Source organism: Phascolarctos cinereus, unplaced genomic scaffold (genome assembly GCF_003287225.1).
Source record: "Phascolarctos cinereus isolate Bilbo 61053 unplaced genomic scaffold, phaCin_HiC Scaffold_726;HRSCAF=1367, whole genome shotgun sequence".
NCBI lineage: Eukaryota > Metazoa > Chordata > Mammalia > Diprotodontia > Phascolarctidae > Phascolarctos > Phascolarctos cinereus.
The window spans coordinates 333,566,287-333,586,981 of NW_027556098.1; the positions used below are offsets into that span (position 1 = coordinate 333,566,287).

General features: G+C 37.3%; 1 protein-coding gene across 5 annotated transcripts in view; it reads right to left on the reverse strand.

Annotated features, from left to right (window-relative positions):
- Positions 1-12,554, reverse strand: part of GRM5 (glutamate metabotropic receptor 5) — a 667,058-nt gene extending 654,504 nt beyond the window's left edge. For 4 of the 5 annotated variants that reach the window (XM_020993806.2, XM_020993803.2, XM_020993808.2 and 1 more), the window contains exon 1: positions 12,286-12,554. The gene's annotated coding sequence lies outside the window, so the exon portion shown is untranslated. Of the gene's footprint in view, positions 1-10,013; positions 10,232-12,285 lie in introns of those variants that run through there. The other variant, XM_020993804.2, reaches the window with a different exon arrangement.
- Positions 12,555-20,695: the final 8,141 nt, after the last annotated feature.

Below are 20,695 nucleotides of genomic sequence, written 5' to 3' on the forward strand. Positions count from 1 at the left end.
GCCTCTCTAATATGTCAGTACCATAAAAATAAAACATTGATACATAAAAATAAATTATAAACCAGGTTATTTTGTATCCTGTGGAAAATCAGCTGATTCATTAATCTGATTTGTGCAAAGCATTTCAGATAGTGCATTTCATATATTTCACTTATATATTTATATAAGTTAAAAGGTTCTCATATACTAAAATCAGTGATCAGACAATTGTGGTTTCCTTGTAAAATCATCTTTACTTTAATATTCTCCATAAGAATGGTGCTCTTCCAGGATTGGGACTGTTTTCTAACTAAATACCTAAATAGGCATACCATATACCTTAGGAAATAAACTCTTAAATGATTTTCTTTGTCCAAGAATTGTCCTGATCATTATGAGACAGAAGTGTGTGTATGTGTTTGTGTGTGTGTGCATGTGCGTGCACATATGTACACCCACATAATGATCTTTGTATGCCATTGATTTATGTTCCTCAAAACAAGTGCACGCAACAGATAAGAGAGTCTGTGAGGGAAATGATACTAAAAGCTATATAAGCTCAAACAAAGCAAAATTTCTGGGCATATCTGAGGCACACATCTGTGACTTATTAGCAAGCCTAGCAACTATGTATGTGCACAGGAAGAAAGAGATAATTTTTTTTTATTGAAAATGTACCCAAAGGGTGGGTAATAATGTAATACCATATAGAAATAATACCTGCAATTTCTTATATTAATAAAAAGTCTTGGTGATAGAATTTAACTCACTAAATTGATGTAAACCATTAAAACTAGTAATTTAAGAGCTAATTAAGACTACAAATAGATCTCTTTAGCAAAGCAATAAAAAAGAATGTGATTCACGTTACCTACTCTAATTTAATTACTGAGTACTATTTCTCCCTACAATGCAGGCTTAAACTCCTTTCCCACTCTTCCTTGTATGACTATAAGGACAACTTAACATTACATTCATGTTAGTTTCCATGTAGTGTAGTGCACAGTTCAGTTCAGTAACCACTTATTCGTCACCTACAACATATACAAGACTGTTAGGTTTTGAGAAAGATTTAAAGAAAAAAAAATTTTAACATAGCCCTTACCATTGTGGAGGTTACAATCTATTGGAGGACTTGACACCCAAATAACTATAATACAAAGTGGAACATGGTCACTTTAGAAGATGCATGCAATCAAAATGTATTTGAGGTCACAGGAAGAAAATGTCATTTTCCTCCTGAGGAAATCAAGAAGTTCGATGGGGTGCTTTCAATAACCCATTATTATTATTATTATTAAACTTAAAAACAACATTAACTAGCATTTATATGTAGTACTTACTATGTTCCAGACACTGTGCAAAGTGCTTGACAAATATTATCTCATTTGACAATAATTATAAATTCTAAGAAAAAGACAGCTCAAGCTGATTGAGCATGGTACGCTGTGTAAAATATGGATGAACTGGAAGAAAACAGGTATCAGGTTCTTCCTGAGTCTTCTCTTCTCTAGGATAAACATTTCTAGATTTTCTAATGATCCTGATCCTTATATGGCATAGTTTTAAGATTCCTGTCTATAGCCTGTTTAGTCATTTAATTCATATTAAGCAAATTAACCATATTTTCCCCTTGCTTTAAAAGGGACAGACACATGAGTTCAGGAAGCTAGAAAATTAGAAAATAGAATTTGGAGTCAGAAAGTACCTTAGGAAATTAAGTCCAATTCCCTCATTTTATGGGTGAGGACAGGGAGGTGGAACTGACTAGGATTATTCACAAAGCTAGTAAATCTCTAATGTGAAAAGCCATTTCTTTAACCTTCCAGATATCCAATTGTCACTAACTAGCACTTTGGTCTTGGACACTCCATTATGTCTGCTTCTTATTACACTGACTCCCTGTTTTTGCATACATTGATTAGTATTCTAATATGCTCCTCACCTTTGGCTTCTCAAATTAAAATGATTATGCTTTGGAACATCTCCCTTCTACATGGTACCAGTCCAATGACCCTGGATTCTATGAGATATCCTTTTGGACCTAGGAAAATTGAAAGTTCCCTATGACATCAATTTTATTCATCATAAAAGGGAAGCTTCATGGAAAATGTTGCATTTGATCTGGGTATGATTAACTGGTAAGGAAGATTTTAACAAGCAGAAATGGGGACTGGGAGAAGGGTTGTATATATTACAAATCTATGCAATGGCATGAGTAAAGATACAGAGGCATAAAATACTTAGATATATATGAAGAGCATCTAATACTTCAATTTTTTTAGAGTGCAGGGTATTGGGGGGCAGTAATGTGCAATAATATAATGAAAATTCAACAAGAATTCATTATGCAGCTACTGTGTGCCAAAAACTGTGTAAAACACAGAGGATACAAATAAAACCCAAATTCCACCCATGTTTTCACAGAGTTCATAGTCTAATGAGAAAGACAACTGACAAACAATATAGTCTGGATTAAATGGAGATAATACTGGGGGTGGAAGGAGAAAGGCACTAGTGTTAAGTGTGATCCAGAAAGATTTCTTCAGAAAGTGGGATTTTAGTTGAGACTTGAAGGCAGCCAGAGGAGCTAAGAAATCCAGGAGATAGTTATATGGAGGGATAAAAATTCCCCACATAGGGCAGAGCAAGTGAAAATGCAAAGTCAGGAGATAAAGTACTTTGTCTGAGGAACAGCAAGGAGGCCAGTGTCACTAGGCCACAGAGTACTTGGAAGGGAGTAAGCTGAAAGAAGACTGGAAAGGTAGGAGTGTGTCAGAAGGACTTTAACAGCCAAGCAGGATTTTATGTTTGATCCTAAAGGTAATAGAAAGCCACTGGAGTTTAATGACGGGAGATTGACATTGTTAGACCTGTGCTTTAGGAGCATTGATTTGATAGCTGAATAGAGGCAGAGATATTCTCCTGATTACAGACTTGAAATGATGAGAGCCTACACGAGGATGTTGTGAGTGTCAAAAAAAAAAAGAGGACATATATGAGAGATACCAAGAAGGTGATATTAAGAATATTTGGCAAATGATTGGATATAGGGGGTGAAAGAGAGTGAGGAATTGAGAATAACATCTAGGTCTGTAAGCTTGGAGATTGGAAGGAAGTTAGTGCTCTCAACAGTAATAAAGAAGTTTGTAAAAGAAAGATACCGAATTTAGCTTTGCATATTTAGAGTTTTAGATATCTCTAGAAAATCAAGTTTGAGATGTATAATAGGCAATTGGAGATAGGAGACTAGAGGCCAGGAAATGTGAAATAAGATTGGTAAGATAATGTGCTCCATATTGTGGTGGACCTTTGATGGGAAATGAGGCTAGACTTTATTTAGAAAGCAATGAGGATGTTTTTGAGTGAAGAAATGACAAGATGAGATCTGTGTTTAAGGGAGATTAATTGGTATATAGGTAGAGTGCCAGGCCTGGAGTCAGGAAAAATCATCTTCCTAAATTCAAATCTGGTCTCAGACACTTACTAGCAGTGTGACCCTTGGCAAGTTACTAAATCTTGTTTGCCTGAGTTCCTCATCTGCAAAATGAGCTGGGGAAAGAAATATCAAACTGTTTAAATATCTGTAACAAGAAAACCCAAAATGGGCTCAAGAAAAGTCTGAAATAACTGAAAAATGAGTGAACAAATCCATTCACAGTGAAAATAACATATGTGTGTGTATATATATGTACAATATATGTGTATATATATGTACATATATACACATATATATGTATGTATGTGTATATATATGTATGTATGTGTATATGTATGTATGTTGTATTACTTAGGGAATGGGGAACAAACTATACCACATGAGCATAATGAAATATTATACAGTAAATATATATATATATGTGTTGTGGTGATGTATATATATATATATTATAATATAGTGTGTATATATATATATATATATACAGTAAGAAATATAGTAGAAAAAAATCCATGGGTCACTTACTTAAAGAAACCCCAAAAGGAAATATCCCAGTAACATGTAATATTATAGCCCAAATACAGAAATTCCTAGTCAAAGAAAAAAAATACTGCAAGCAGCTAGAAGGAAAGAATTCATACACTAAGGAATCACAGTCAGAATCATACCATGCTTTAGCAACTACCACTACAAAGTAGTGGAGAACTTGGAATATAATGTCCCAGAAGGCAAAATATATGAGCTTGCAGCCAAGAATAATTTGCCCAGAAAAACTGAGTGTGATACTACAAGGGGAAAAATAAACTATTAATGAAATAGAAGACTTTCAGGCATTCCTGATGCAAAGATTAGAGCTATAGAAAAATTTTGAAGTTCAAACATTGGAGTGAAGAGAAGCTTAATGAGATAAATATGAATGGACAACAATAAAGTAGTAAACAAGAATAAACTTCTTACATTCAAATATGGCAAGATATACATTTGTCCCTTCTGAACCCAATCATCATCGTGGTTTATAGAGGGGGTCTAATTAAATAAGTTCTGAGAGTGGTTCTCTTACAACTTGATAACCTTAAGAAAGCAATTGTAAGAGAAGGGAAGAATACACTATGTAGGGAAAATTCATTCATATAACCAGGGTGCACAGATCTCTGTGCAAATGAGGAGGAGGTGAAGGAGCTATTGTCACCTTAAGTGGATATAGCCATAATTTCTATGAGAAGATCTTATTATCAAGATTATCCATGTATACATGAAGATATCTTTAAATCCTCATAAACTCAGAGTAAGGGAATGATTTAAAATATGTTGAAATTGTTCCCTAGAAAATTGAAGTCCTCTGGATTTACCCCTATGGATTATTTTTAAAAAAAAGAAAGAGAAGTTGAATATAAACAATTTTGCAAAAAAAGAAGCCATGGGAAGATTTATATGTCCCAATACACAATGAAACAATACAGGAACAAAATCAGAAGAATATATGAAATGGCTATAATAATTTTTTAAAAGTTCTTTTTAAAAGGGAATTTATATATAACTATAAAAAAGTAATCCCTGTCCAAGGAATAGATAACAAAACACATGTTTTTTTACTCAGGAAAGAGAAGAGGGACTATGGAAGTAGAATCTTCCATACATTGACAGCTATGATTAGCATATAAGGTACTTTTCTAAAGTTTTTCTGTATTATATAGGAAGGTTCCATGGGAGTGGAGTTGAGTAACTAAGCAATTATTATTGTGTAAAAACAGAAGGAATCATTAATATGTATACACATCTGCATATGTTAGTGTGCATTTATTATTTCTTTTTCTCTTTATAATCCCTTATAGCTCTTTATATGACTCCTTCCCTTTTGATGGTGTTTTCCCTGGTTTCTGGCTCTTATCAACATCAAATGAAATCTTACTGTATTGGGCAATTCATGATTCACCAGCTCTGTGGAGCAATAATCCAATGAATTTAATTCAAACAATATTCTTTCCAAAAACCAATATCATCATGATTATATGTGTTGAGATTTTCTTGAAATATTCAGGCAATAATTTGCAAGAATAACCTTGGGTTCATTATTTTATCAGTCATCTTTCAAATATATTATATTTTGATTTAAGGGGTTCAAATTTAAGATAATTAATAGAAGAGTTTCTGATCCAAGAGATGTTTCCAAATATCCCAAAAGAACCATAAATAAGAGCAAAAATGATGCCTTTTGATACATTGCTCATGTTAACATAGTTTAAATATATCATTAAAGTATGACCATAACTGAAACATGAGAATTCTACAAAATGGAATGATTTTCAATAACCATTAAATACTAGTTAATCAAAATCAATGCAAATCTTGAAATTGCGGAATTAAAATCAAAAGAGTTATAAATATTATTTGCCTTTCTTTGAGGACTTTAAGGAGATTTACTACATTTGTATTTATTAAAGGAAGTTAAAATTAAATTTTTTTAAATTATTCTACAAAATATTATGAATGCTAATAGGTTATGTTATTATTACAGTGGCCACTTGTGCCATTACAATGATGAGGTTTTCAGGGTTTTCTCATAATACTTATGTTTTGATATTTATAGCCAGCAGCACATAATGACCTAGGAAGTGTATTTTTTTTAAACTCTGTGGGTAGAAAAGTGAAAGAATCATTTATCATTAGTTAATTTCTCTTCAATATTCAATCTCTATAATATAAATAGTGTTGACTCTGCATAAAACCTGTATTTAATTGTAACTAAGTATTATTTTTTTTTAATTTTCCAGATAACTTTACTTTAATATAAGGTTATATATACAAGTAATTTGATAGTTTGATAAGACACCTGTGGTGCAGTGGGATGAAAATGATAATCGGCATTAGGAATCTTGGGTTCAAGTCACATCATTGTTCAAAAATTATCTGTATCCATTGGTGTATATTATTTAATTTATCTGAGCCTCAGTTTTCTTGTTTGTAAAATGGGTACCATAATTCTTTCACTAGCTACCTTGTAGGGCCCTTATCAGGATCAAATGAAATGATGCACGTAAAGAGCTAAATAATTCAATTATTTTCATTTTATGACCTGTTTGCTAGTGTTTGTATACATATAAACACTGTTAAAATTATTAGTAAATGAAATCAAACATGTTGTCCTTCACATCTGAAGGCATCTAATAATTGCTTACCAAAGGGGAAAATGTTTTTTTTTAGACCCAATAAGCTCAGTAGAATTTAAGCCCCCCAAGGGCATAGTCTGTTTTATTTTTATCTAGTGCCTAGCACAGTACCTTAAATAAAAGATACTTAATAGGTGTTTACTAAATTGATTTGTGCCCTTTGTGTTTGACTGAGGCATCACATGTTGCTTATTACAGGAATTTAAATTCTTGACCATAGTGCCTAGATTTCAGGTCATAATATTAAAAAGAGTTCATATTTCTATATGTTTTGAAGGTTTGCAAAATGATTTCTTTTTCCTGAAACAATCCCATGTCATAGGAAGTGCAAGAATTATTGCCCTCATTTTGTAGATGAGTAAACTAAGCCTTGGAGTGATTAAGTGGCTGGACCACAGTTATATTCAAATGCAATACCTGTCTCCCATTACAAGACCAGTGTTCTTTCCACTACACCATGTTATTTACAAAAGGCTGTAAACATATTTTGGTGTTGAGCAAGAGTCTTTAGCATAACAAATAGTGTAACAAATGGAATTAGCCATTATATTAGTTATAGGGCTTACTCTAGATAGATCAAAGGATACCAAACATTTAAAATACAGAAGATAGTTAGCACATCTTGCAAATTCAATTTATGTTAATTTGAAGATGTGTCATCATCAAGCATAAAAGTATATACATACAACTTGGGTAATATTAGAGTGAACCAAAACATTTCTGAATGTTTCTTAAATACTGATTATTAAGATCCATATTTTATACCCATGAATATACCAGACACAGCAGAAAATGACAGCAAAAATAAACTATTCCCCCTAACTGGATTTATCTGATATTGGCTTTCCACAGCAATCAACTACTATTTCATTTCCACTCAGTTTATCCTGCACCAAATGCTTGGAATGTTCACCAGCGAAAGTCAAGTGATACTCTTATAAAACCTCCATGCCTTTCTGGAAAGATAAAATAGTGTAAAAAGCCTAATACCATTCAAACCTTTTAGATATGGAAGAAACAAATATTATTTTACTGTGATTTTTTTTTGTCTTTATCATATTTGTAACTATGACTGCTACAATAAGCTTCTGACTGAAAACTCAAAAATTGACTCAACAATTTAAATACTTCTTGTTCTGTAGACATAATATTCACATTTGTCAGAAGGCCTCAATTTTGTGTTTCAATTTTTCAGTTTATGCCTTGATATTTAGCGTAACACAAACAGCCCAAGTCTTCAGTGAAAGGGGGAAACAAAGGTAATATCTAACATGAAAAGTGAGAAGACTGAAGCAAAGATTGATATATATCCCATACCAAAAAACAAATCATAATTTGGTTTGCATTAATTAAATATCACAAGGTGAAAATGATCTGTATCACTTGAGGTTACTGAATCATCGCTGCTAAAATATTGCAAGACAACTGATTTCTGAAAGGAGGTCCCCTACTAGACCAAGTATATTGAAATCTTGAGTGGAAATTTCTAGGAAGGATTTTATATTCATTTTGGAATCGCTGCTCTTTTTGTATTTTACCAGAAGCAGTAAGAAAGGAGTCTTTTCCCAGTTAGAACTCTCCTTGGTAAGAGGGTCACCCAGGGAGCTATCCGATGTGCTGAATAGCCTACCGGCGTATAAAGCAGTGGTTTAGCATAAGACTCCAGCACCAAATTAGAGAACTAATGACAGAAACCCAAAGTATGGATCCTTCCTTTTCAAACACTCTTCTGTTCATACGAAAACAGACATACCTAAATTTAAAAGTCTACGGATCTTTGGAAAGTGAAGGGGGGGGGATTCCCCTCACAAAAGAAAGCTTCATGTGTGTGTATGTGTGTGTGTGTGTGTGTGTGTGTGTGTGTGTGTGTGTGAGAGAGAGAGAGAGAGAGAGAGAGAGAGAGAGAGAGAGAGAGAGGAGGAGGAGGAGGAGGAGAATAGAGGAGAGAAGAAATGAGAAGTGAATGGAAGATAATAGAAGAGAAGCAAATTAAAAGAAAAGAGGATATATTGAAGTTTCTTTCACCAAGTATTTTGGGGAGGAAAGGTAGTTTGGCTGTCAAAATGGTTATGATTTGTCTATCCTGGATCCCATCCAAACTGTCCAGGAGGGTATCTACAGAATGACATAAAATGGGCATTGAAGGAGAAGGTAAAGTGCTGTATTTCAAAGATCTGAAAAATATACTACTATGTGGTGCTAGCTAGGACGACTCTGTAAAGATCCTTTTTGTGCCTGGAGAGATACTCTGGTCACATCACAGTGCCTTCTTGGGGTGCTTGAATCTGGTTAAGGGAGATGGGCTCCAGCCCAGATTCTGGTCATTCAAACAATGAAATGAGAGGCTGAGGGGAAAAGGGGGGTGGTGTCTTTTTCTCTGAGTGAAGCAAAGGAATGGATACTTTCTGCCTTCTCTGCCATTAGTCTCTTCAGTTCAAATGAAGTAGCACTACAACCAAACTCATTGTCACAAAAGAGCTTTTCAGCCCCTCTTTTTTCCCCCAAAGACCACAGGGATCCTAGGGAAAACAGCAGGGAAACTGGCATCCTCATTACAATTAGATTGCTTTAAAAACAGCGTTTGAGAGTCTCTAGGACCTTTCACTGCCCCTCACCTCAAATGCAGATAATGTTCTACGCACAGCTTTAGTACTTTGCTCCACCTGGCCTCCACTGCATTCCTAGTTCTCTTCACGGACCTCTCTCTGTCTCAACGGAGCTGCAGCTACATTTGCTCTGTGGCTTGCATGCTGCACGCTATCTCTCCAGGATTAGCACCATTGTTTTTAAATCGAAAAATATGTAGATGGACTTCAGTAGAGAAACAGAGAGGGAGAAGAAAGAGCAGAAGGGCACCTGGACGGGTGGGGGAGGAATAATTGGGGATATCCCCAGCCATAAGGTTGAAAGAGCCAGCTCATTAAGATCTGCTTTCAGCACTGCTCGCAGTCTGTCTACTTCCTGCATCGAGCTGCTTCTGCCATTTCCGAGTGAACCTATTTGGGGGTGATCCTTTCTTCTCTTTCTCTTTTCCCCTCGAGCTTCCTTGACTTAATACCTGAACTTGGATGGATCTAGCTTGTCTTACTAAGAGCATCGCTATCCCCCAAAAGTGGCAGAGCTGATGAGAGAGCTGGCTCTGAGTTTATATTCCTGCCCCTGCCCCCCACTCCACCCCTTCACTCTTCTCCACTTTCCCCCCTGCCAATGAGTTATAACTGCCTTTCCTCCCAACAGGTATTAGGAAGAATGTCAAGGGGTAGAGGAAAGAGAAGGACTCTACAACCCCTTTCCATCGCACCGCACCCCCCGTCTCAATCACCTAACACAAGCTCTTAGAACACCTCACCTCTCCCCCCTCAATCCACACCAAGTCCAAGGTTTCTGCTTTCTTCCTTAAAAAGAAGATTGGCAGACGAGGAGCTTACCCACTATTTCTTCTCCATCGAGAGACGGTCTGACATCCCTCCACAAAGTTTAGATTGCCCTAGCAAGCAACCGCAGAGCTGGGCGCCCATGGGGGCGGGCTTGACCCTTTAATGCTCTGCCTGCAGTTTTAAATCCCGCTCCGATCAAGGCGCGAAAATGCCGGAGACAGCAGAGAGCAGCTTGTGCATCTATCCCCCCGCGCTGGGAGAGACAGAGGAAAGAGAGAGGCAGGAAAAGGGAGGGGGAGGGGAGAAGAGAGAACAAGGGAGGGGAGGCAGTTTGTATTTATAGAGAACAGAGTTCTTCAACGCAATTTTTTGGTGCCACCAAGTGGCACACTGAGTCCCTTTAGGAACCCGAATATCAAGTCCAACCGTGGAACACGCTCATACATCCAGGCAGATGCTCATTTATCGAAACTGAGAAGAGCCCTGAATCAGGTGTTTCCTAGTAGTCCCTATAGATTCAGGAACATGGGAGTCATTGTCCTGCTTTCCTCTCACGAATAGGGCCCACAAGTGGGACTGCCTTGAGACGGTTTCTCCCTGCGCAAAAAAAAAAAAAAAAAAAAAAAAAAAAAAAAAAAAATTCTGTTGCCGCTGGCTTTTTTTCCCCTTCAGACAGCTGGTGACCGGTGCTGACAACCAAGGATAAGAAAGGAAGTGCCTAGGCTAGCAACCCCTCACGGGAGCCTCTGCTTCTAGCCTCTACTGCCCAGGTTTGTCATGAATTGCTTTAAAGTGAAATATATCTTTCTCTCCCTGCAATCTTACCCTCTACCAAGCAGCTCCAGTCTCCAAGCTCACTCCTTCAACATTCTCTGCCTCCCCCCAACCCCTATTATCCCACAACACACCAAAACACTGGGACGGAAACAAAACACTAGACTATTTCTCATCCTGAAAATGCTCACCTCTGATTGCCACCGCCAAAAGAGAGAAAATTTCAATGTCAAGGGGCCTCAGAGGTCACCTAATCCAATTCGACCCTAGTAGACCTAGCATTGATTCAACTTCAACCCCTCCCCCACACACACACAAAATAAAGAAAGATGTCTGCTTTTGAACAACCTCTATCCCGAAATCATTTTGATACATTTCACTCTATGTACCTCTAGTGTCTCGAGGTGTCCTTGAGATCAAGACTGAACCCTCTGCTTGCCCCAAGCTCCTTAAATCTAACCCATTCTTTTCAACCTCCCCCACCCACCTGTGGCCCCAAGCACACCAAGCACTCAAAACACCTTGGCTTTTAGATTTTGCCCTGAGATATCCGGAAACACCACTCCACAGGATACCTCAGAATCCAACTGCAAGGAACCCTTTCTCGGGCTCTGTCTTTGTCTCGCGGTGCACCCTGTCACCAAGTTGAAGTTGGCTGAATCATCATTCTGGAGAAGTTAAATCAAGGAGCCCTAGTCTTGATGCGTTTTTAGCATCAAAACAGAGACTAAAGGACGAAAGCTCACAGGTTCCAGATCGTCGGTCCCAGAGAAATCAGTTTACCAAGCAGCAAAACGTAAAAAAAGAAAGAAACGCAAACCCCTCCCACCCCCCCTCTTATCAAAGGGCTCCAGAAAGAAGGTTCAGACTCTATAATATTCAAAGCCTGTTTCAACCGTGAATTCACTAGAGTGAGAAATATCAGTCCATGTATCAGATTGGCAACGACCTAATCCTCTCAAAAAAGACACACCATTCATTCCAGCACTGCCGGTGTGGTGCATATGCATCGGTATGCACAGAGAAGAAGATACACTAGCTCTCAATGCCTTCTTTATCTCGATAGGCGGGTTTCTCCTTTCATTTTATTTTATTTTTTTAGTTCGTTTTCTATGGAAACGAGACTACTTAAATCCCTCAATGATGCAAGTAAAATAAAAACGATCTTCATTTATCTCCCATTGGAGGGACGGTGCTACTGTATGTACCCACTAGAGACTAATTCGGAATCAATTTCCTATTCAGGCAACACCCGTCCTTCCAGGGTGACTTTCCCAAACTTAACGGACCTCACCGTGCTTGTGTCTGCAAAAGACTCATGCTCATCAGCCCAGGCCACCCCCTCTCTCCTTCTCCTCTATGCTGTCACACCACACCACACACACACACACACACACACACACACACACACACACACACACACACACACACGCCCTCATTCACCCACTCCCTTCACTCCCAGATTGGGGGAAGGGGAATTCCCTGCGCATTAGAAATATACTAATAAATGACGAGCTTGGAGAAAGGAAGAGAAAAAAGGTGGGCTTACCAGGTGCGTTGACACCTGCACTCGTAATTTCTCGGCCCAGCTGCTGCTGGCCGGCACATCCAATCTCAGCGCCTCCAGCACCTTCCAGGCTCTCCTTGCCCCTGCAGCAGCAGCAGCGGGAGTCGCTGTGGCGTCGGCGGCAACGGCAGCGGTGGCAGCTGGAGCGCTAGAGGCAGCGGAGGCAGTGGCTGCAATGGGGATGGTGAAAGCGGTGGAGGCAGCAGGGTTCGCTTTGGCCAGCGCCCGGAGCACGTGCCTGCTCCAGCTTGTAAACGCAGCTGGAAACAGAACAAGAGCGCCGCTCTGCTCTTTCCACACCTTTTCAGTGCAGAAAGGAGCGGGGGAGGCCGTGGGGGTGGGCTGGTGGGGTGAGGGAAGAGGCGTTCTCTTCTTTGCAAGAACTGGGTGAGGAGGGTGGAGCGGTGGGGACACCTAGTCTACCTAATTCTGTTAGTCCGTAAGGGACTCCTGCTAGGGGAGCCAGCCACTGGTTTTGTCACTCACTTGCTGCGGTTCCGAAACCACAGTTCAGTCGCTGCTAGGCTGCGGAACTGGGGCCGGGGGAGATATCTTGGGAGGAGTGGGCGATGTGTCACTTAGGCAGGAGTTGAAGAGTGAGGTAGTTAATAAGTTTAAGTGAGCTGCTAGCCAGCAGAAAAGTGGGCACAGAAACCTCCAAAATGAACAGAACCTAATCTATGTTTTCTTCTGAGGGAAGAGCAGCAAATCAACGTTTTGAAAGATCTACTTGTAGATAGTTATGTCCTGATTAACGTGTACATTAACTAGCAGTAGGGGAAAGGGAACTCCCACCCGGAGTTCTTCTGTACCCAAAGAAACAGCTCCCAAATGCCCTAGCGTGGTTTGAGCCTTGGACAGGATATTACAGCTGGGGAACGGATGAATTGAGCTAGTTAGAGGGTGAGGTAGGCAGGGTCTATAATTATAATCATCATTATTAATATCATTAAGTTATAATCATTGAAGATGCTGGTGCTTGTATGTCATACATATTTTTGAAGCAAGTATGCTTTTTCAAATAGCCCCATATCTCATTTTCTCTATTTTGCACAAATCACTTAATATCTTTTACTTCTCCCAACATACACACATATGTTCTTGCTCCCCAGCAGTCACCTGGATACGCCAAGGTTGTCATCTTTATACTCATAAATATGGAAATATTTTTGTTTCTGCCACTGAATAAAAATATCATCATAATTATTGACATGGTTCATTTTAAAGAAAAGGTAATCATTCAAGTGAACACAAAACAGTTACTGTTGTTATGGTTATTAATGTCTGCCTGTATTGTCTTTATATTTCCCTATATTGTGCCAGATGCTTGCAGCAGCTGGATAGAAGATTAAAGACTAGGAGAACAAAATCGAAGGGGTTGGTCCTGATGCTTACAGTACTAATGCCTATTATTAAACTTCCCAATCAAACTCTTGACAACAAAAGTTTTTTGGGGGTATGCTTGGGATATAAGAAAAGAACCATTTATTTAGCCTTCCACCTTGCAAAGTTTTACAAGGTAATCTATTCTGTCTCTATTTGCAGGTGTTCTTCTTTAGGTTCCTAATTTAACTAGATCACCAATCAAGTTTCCTTTCATTTAACAAGATGTCAACCAAAGCAGAGTAGGTAAAACATCAAATCTGGGAGAAAGATGAGGGTAAGAATGATTATGTGTAGCAGAGACGAGTACAGATGGGTAATTGAAAATGAGATTTGGGTATAATAGTGAATTATTTGGGTCTGATGATATCAAAGAAAAATATTAATGCAAGTACTGTATTTGGCATTTTTAGGCTCCAGTCTTCCAAGGGGAGAAAAGGTTGCTTAATGTTAATCTATATCCAAATCATTTCCAGATTGAAAATAGAGGCACCCAAACTGGAATTCTACCTCATGTCTTCTGACATAACTCTTTATCCCCCAAAAATTTCATATAACATATACAGGAATCTTGAACAAGGAGAGGGTCTCAGTGTAAAAAAGATACACTTTGATTTAATGTTTCAGAAATGTAGGATAACCAATTCACTACACCATTCATCAATCAATGAGGATCATCCTAGAGGTCTATCACTAGAGTCCAAGTTAAATATGTAGCCCTTTCTTTCTTGTGAAGGCAATCAGGGTTAAGTGACTTGCCCAAGATCACATAGCTAGTAAGTGTCTGAAGCTGGATTTGAACTCAGGTCCATCCTGACTCCAGGGAAGGTGCTATATCCACTGTGCCACTTGGCTGCCCCTTTGTGGGAGCCTTTCTATGGAAACTCTCAGTCTTACTGAATGGGCCCTAAAACCAATGCTTCAGGATAGAGAAGACCATGATCAGACTGACCAGCATTTTTTGGTTATCCATTTTCCTAAAAAAAAAAACCCTTAGGTTTTGTTCCATACATTTTCATCAAGAGAAACAATCTAGAAAGGGACTTTAATTGAAGAAATGACATATTTTTAATATTTCAGTTTTACTTTTAAAAAAATTTTTTAGTTCTTTATATAGTCTATGAACTTGTGAATTAGCTCAGTTGTTTAGGGGACTAAGCTATGTGGTAACAGATTTGAGACTTCTTTGATTCAACTAGTTAGTTCCATTATGTTTCCTGCATACAGATTAAAGTCTCTATCTCATTCTTTCTCAAACAGTGATTGGACAGAAAAAGTGGCTGGATTGAATCAAACCTATTTCTGCTACTAAACACACAATTCAAAGTCCATGCCCTCTCTATTGAGGGTGGGTCTGTAGGGTGATTTGAGGATAGCAAGGATAACCTTATATAAAGTTTCCTAGTGAAACTTTTAAAAATAGTTTTATTTTTAGAACTGTTAAATGATGGACTAGGTAAAAATATTAGAAAAAGCACAGAAAGTGTTAGGTGATGGGAATCAAGCCCTGGCATGTGTGGTATTAAGAAAATTTCATTTTCTTACTTTTAGTACAATGAGTAATATATTCCCTTGCATGATTCTTTCCAGTTATAAGAAAAGTGAGTAGAAATACTCTTTTATAAATAGAGACAGATGTACTAGCTGGCATGTATAATCCTTTAAGTTCTGAAAAACACTAGATGTAGATGACTTCATTTAATACTGACAATATTCATAATGCAGTAGGTGCTATGATTATATCTGTTTTACAGATAAGAAGAGAGATAATATGATACACAGGATAAGGAGCTGACTTAGGATCCAGTAAACACCTGGATTAAACCCAGTATTATACTTGAGCCAGCTCATGTAGGTTTTTGAAAGCTGATTGATAAAATTTCAGTGTGAGCATTTACACCCTAGAAAATGGTAAGTACTACACATCAGGGTTTATCTCATTGTTTTGCTGATTACGTAGTCTTTAAAAAAGTAATGAAGAAAATTTGATGATGCAGATTAAATTAATCGTGCATTATGCATTCATTTTCAGAGAGCCGGTTATTAAACATTTGCAAACACATCCCCTAGAAGTCCTGCCACTGACATGTACTGGCTGTGTGATCTTGACTAGCTGACTTTATTTTTTGGTACTGTAGACCAGTAGTATCAAACTCATAGAAATGGGAACACTAAATTGCTCATAACAATATCTGGGGTTGCTTATTGAATTAGAAAACCACTATGTTCTATTTTATTTATTTTGTTAAAATGTTTCCCAATTACAGTTTAACCTAGTTTAGGCTGCACTCAGTGATACCTCCTCTTTAGGCATCCATCTCTCTAAAACTGTAAATCATAGATGGAGAAGACCTGCATTTGACAGAAATTTCAAAAAAGGAGCTCCTTATATGAATGAAGTCGCAGGTCCAGTATCATTCTCTTTTAGAAATGAAGAAAGGGAGTCAGATGAAAGTTGTGACTTGACCAGAGCAACACAAATAACAAAAGTCTGAAACAAGATTTGACCCATATCATCCTGTTTGTTGACACAAGTACAGCACAATATACATCTGTCTCTCTCACTTTCTCTTATTGTGTCTCTCTGTTTTTATCATTTTCCCTTCCCCTCTCCTTTTCTCTTTTGTTCTCCTTCTCTCTCTTTTTCTCCTCCCTTTTTCTCCCTCTCCTCCTTTCTCACACTTTCTCCCTCTTTACTCCCCCTCTTTTCTTCTTCTTTCTCCCTCCTCTCCCTCCCTTTCTTTCTTTATCTCTGTGTCTATGTGCCTCTATCTGTCTTTCTATCTCTCTCTCTTCTTCTCTATATACACATATAAACCTTAAAAACTGCACTAAAACTTTTTGGATGTAAGCTTTCTGTATGTATATACATACATATATTCACAAATATGTATACATATACACACATATGTATATGAAATTCTGTGTTGGTGTGTGAAAAAGAAAGCTATTTTAGGACTGTAGTAAACATTTATAACAGAAAGCAATTAAAACAATTCTGCTTTCAGGATACTATCTTGATGATGGCATTTGTATATTAAATTATATTCCCCAACTGACAATTCATTTTTACTGTTTTTCTATTTTGGCCCAAAGTGGAGCCTTTAAAATTCAGCATCTTGTGTGCTATTAGATACATTCATCACTCATATGCTTACTTAGATGGTAGTTGCAACAGAAGATAATTCTGCCTTTTTAACTGTGATGCTGGTAATATTATATAAGACAATTGTGACCACTGTATAATTGGACTTTCATTTTCACAAATAAAATGATTCTATCAACCACTACATCTATCCACATACCCTATATAATGTTTGTGTTCAAATGTTTCTCTTATTATGCTTTTTTAGTCCATACACAAGAGAATGCCCTAGAACTACTCAAGACTGGATTTCTCTATTGGGAATCCATCTTTTCAAGAATTTAGTTTCCTACAGTCTTTCCTATTGGAGATACTTTCATGTTCTACTTTGGCTATCTTACCCTAGATTCACAAATATATAAATTACTTGTTTGTTCTTTGTGAGATTGTAGCTATGACCCCTTTCATAGGAGAGATATTAGTTTCTGACTTTAAAATTCTCTTCAGTCTCCATATTGTGAGGTCCTCTTTTCTCCATACTGCTTAGTCCTCTTTATAAGAGGATGTATAAATCAGTTTCCAGTTGTTTTCAAGTACTTTCAGTACATATAGTATTTATCAGATTATTAATTAATAGAATATTGAATGAGCGGTCTCCTCAACTATAATCTTACTATGAAACATCATCTCATTTTTTTTTTACATTTCTATTCAATAATCCTATACTGTACTTGTTTTTATTATCAAGGTCAAATCCTAACATCAGGAGACCCTAAAACATTTCCAAATTTTAAACATTATAAATCATATTAACTATCAATATTTTAAATTACAATAATAAATTTGTGCTTAACAAACCAACTATCCTAAACCAATCATTAAACATGCATTTATACAGTAATGAACATTGAAATAATAGTTAATTCCAATTAATATGCATCAAATAAAACAATAGAACAGGCAAATCAATGTCACTAATTATGCCAAGCATTTTGAAAGCATGATTCTATGACCAAATACTTATGGGAAAAAATCCTGGTTGAGCCCCAACATGTAGCAAAGGTAGAAGAATGAATCCACATGTATCAGGGTCAGTAGTCACCAAAAAAAATATTTTTAGTCACTACTTGACTCATTCCCACATTTGATGACAAATTTAATCATTAATCTATTATCTCAAGATACAGGACAACTCTTTACAACATGACTAATGTGGAAATAGATTTCATATGAATGTATATGCAGAGCCCATGTCAAATTGCATCTTTGGGTAGGGGGAGGGGAGAGATAAGGAGAAAATTTGGAATTTAAAATCTTATGGAAGTGAATGTTGAAAACTAAAAATAAACAAATATTTTTTTAAAAAAGATACAGTACAATTCAGGAAATATATTTGAATAATTCCCTTGTTAATCAACTGGATTCAAACAAATCTCTCCCTAAGTCAATTAAGTTCAGAGACCCTACCCCAAGGTATAATTTTTTTTAAATGCATGAACCCACCTTTCTCAATAGTAGTTATACATATCTCTCTATGTATTAAATCCTTTGATCTTCTTGGATTGAATAAATATTAAAATTCCTGAATCCTAAATTGATTAATGCTGATATTAATAAGCACAGTGTCTGGCACACAGAAAGTGTGTAATAAATATTGACTGATTAATTGATGATATCAGTAATAAAATTAAAAAAGACTGATTAAACATTATCTGATAATCACCTCTTTTATTCACTTCTGAAAGCACAGTGCCTCCCCATTTAGTTTATTTAGGGTATCAAAGTTTCTTTGCAAGAATCCTCTTCATGAGGTTGGGCAAGGACAAAGCCAAGATGGCAGAGTGAAAGCAGTGACCTGCTTGAGCTATTCCCCAAACCCCTCCAAATACCTGCAAAAAATGGCTCTAAACAAATTCTAGAGCAGCAGAACCACAAAAACAGAGTGGAACAAATTTCCACCCTAAGAAAACCTAGATGATTGATTGGAAAGGTCTATTGTGCTGGGCTGGAAGAGGATTGAAGTTCAATGTGGGCCCCACCAGCAAAGACAAGGCCTCAGTGATCCTTGGAGCAGTACTCAGGGGACTGAATCAAGGGGAGCTGTGGTGGTTTCTAGACTTCTCAACCCACAAACACCAAAGATAAATTAGAAGATCAGTTAGAAAAGTCTGTGACAATGGTGAGAGAGAAGCTCAGTCCCAGCCCCAGTCCTGGTATATCCCAAGGATGGCTTCTGCTTTCAGAGCTCTTGGGCCACAGAATAAGGAAGAATCGAGTGGCTGATCAGAGGGGGATTACAGGGATCTCTTTGTTGGTGCTCTGGCAGGATTCTCTTGCTTTGCTCATGCTTGGATCTGGGTTACAGTTCTGAGTGGAGGTCCTAGGTGGGGAGGAGTGCTGGCATGATGGAGCTTGTAATGGTGGTTAGAGAGAATCCTCCTTAGGGTTCCAAAGTGGAAAAGAGTGTTTGTAGTCACTCACAAACCAGTCCACAGGCAAGGAAAGGAGTAAACACCTTGGCCTTGATCATACCACCTTGGAAGAACTAAAAATTTACAGATCCCTAGAAGTATCTCTGAAAACATCTGCACAAAACCCCCAAGCATGGGACAGTACATTCTCCACACTGGAAGCAGACCCCTACCTTAACAAAGAGTTTAAAACTCAAGTAATTGTCTGGGATCATGTGTAAACTGAGCAAAAAAAAGTCACACCGTAGAATATTTCTTTGGTGACAAAGAAGATCAAAACATGCAACCAGAAGAAGACAACAAAGTCAAAGCTCCTACATCCAAAGCCTCCAAGAAAAATATGAAAGAGGATTTTGAGAAGCAAGTAAGAGAAGTAGAGGAAAAACTGGGAAGAGAAATGAGAGTGATGCAAGAAAATCATGAAAAACAAATCAACAGCTTGCTTAATTAGACCCCCCAAAATACTGAAGAAAATAACACCTTAAAATATTGCCTAACCAAAATGGCAAAGAGGTCTTCAAAAAAATGAGGAGAAGAATGCCTTCAAAAGCAGAACTGGAAAAATGGAAAAGGAAGTCCAAAAGGTCACTGAAGAAAATACTTCCTTAAATATTAGAATGGAGTAAATGGAAGCTAGTGACTTTATGAGAAATCACTACATTGTAAAACAAAACCAAAAGAATGAAAAAATTGAAGACAATGTGAAATATTTCATTGGAAAAACAACTGACTTGGAAAATAGATTCAGGAGAAATAATTTAAAAATTATTGGACTATCTGAAAGCCATGATCAAAAAAAGAGCCTAGACATCATCCTTCAAGAAATTATCAAGGAAAACTGCCCTGATATTTTAGAACCAGAGAGCAAAATGGAAATGGAAAGAATCCACCAATCACCTCCCGAAAGAGATTCCCAAAGGAAAACTTCTAGGAATATTGTAACCAAATTCCAGAGTTCCCAGGTCAAGGAGAAAATATTGCAAGCAGCCAGAAATGATTTGAGTATTGTGGAAACACAATCAGGATAACACAAGATTTTGCAACCTCTACATTAAAGGATTGAAGGGCTTGGACTATAATATTCCGGAGGGCAAAGGACATAGGATTACAACCAAGAATCACCTACCCAGAAAAAGTGAGTATAATCCTTCAGGAGGGGAAATGGATATTCAGTGAAATAGAGGACTTTCAAGCATTCTTGATAAAAAGATCAGAGTTGGATGAAAATTTTGATTTTCATATATAATACTCAAGAGAATCACAAAGAGGTAAACAGGAAAGAGAATTCATAAAGGACTTATTAAGGTTGAACTGTTTACATTCCTGCATGGGAAGATGATATTTGTAACTCATGAGACCTTTGTCATTATTAGGGCAGTTGGAGGGGGGAAAAAAATTATATGTATACAAAGACAGACAGACAGACAGACAGATAGACAGACAGACAGACAGA